The sequence below is a fragment of the Gavialis gangeticus genome, unplaced genomic scaffold (assembly GCF_001723915.1).
Source record: "Gavialis gangeticus isolate Ggan-Ray unplaced genomic scaffold, GavGan_comp1, whole genome shotgun sequence".
Taxonomy (NCBI): Eukaryota; Metazoa; Chordata; order Crocodylia; family Gavialidae; genus Gavialis; species Gavialis gangeticus.
In genome coordinates this window covers 3,608,240-3,609,296 of record NW_017729030.1, presented here as the reverse complement: position 1 = coordinate 3,609,296, position 1,057 = coordinate 3,608,240, and positions in this window count along the sequence as shown.

Here is a 1,057-nt window from a genome sequence, read left to right as displayed (position 1 = left end):
CCTGTCCCCAGCAGTATAAAAAGCTGCCCTGTCCTGGCAAGTAGCTCAGGGTTACTCACTCTCAGGAGCTTCTGGAGCCTGGCCAAGTGGTACCTAGGGACACTACCCCTTGGTGCCAGCTGGACTGCTGAAGCAGCCCTGAGAGTTCCCTGCACTGTCTACACACTGAAGCAGTCTGGCAGTGGGGGCTGCTGCCTTGCTGTGACCTGCTACACACCTGCCAGATATGGATGAGGCATCTGCACCTCTGGGCTAGCTGCCAGTGGGTGGTGACTGCAGACTTGGCCTTTATGTGGCACTACTGCCATGTGTGCCCCCTACCCAGCCATCTCGGCAGCTATTGCCTGGAAGATGTTCTGGGTGTGGTGACTTGTTTTGAACTTTCAAATCATGTCCTCATGGCCTCAATTGGCTAGGAGGTCAGTCACAACCAGCGGGGCCCAAGGTGTCAGCTCTGAGTAGGCAGAGTCCTGCCACTGGCCTCCCTAGCAGGAATTCTGGTGTTTCCTATTGGAAAACTGAAAGTCCCTGGTAAAAAAATCCCAAAGTCACTGTGTCTCTATCATAATAATAAAGTGAACTCTAAATACATGTTTCACAAATACATGAATATATATGTTGCTGCCCCCCACAGGGGCTACAGCCCTGCCTCAGAGGTTACAGCCCCCCACAGGGGCTATGGTGCCCCACAGGGGCTACGGCACCCCAACAGAGGTTACGGCCCCCTGCAGGGCCCACATGCCCCACCCCACCCTCGCTTGCTCCCCCACCCCCCTGGATTGCTGCTCTGCCTGGTCCCATCTCCTGCCAGCTCCTACAACCTTCCCAATGCCTGCCCCCCCACTATCTGAGACCCCTAATGCCTGCCCACCCAGCCCCAGCCCCACTTCCAGCCTCATGAAATGGGGAGGATGGGACCAGGTGGGGAGGGATCGGGGGGCTCAGGGGGCACGTGCTGGGTAAGCCTTGGAATTTTCCACTCAAAGACTAAAGTGCACATGCTAGCTTTGACTCTTCTATGTTGTCAGCACCCATAACTTAAGATTTTTCCATGACA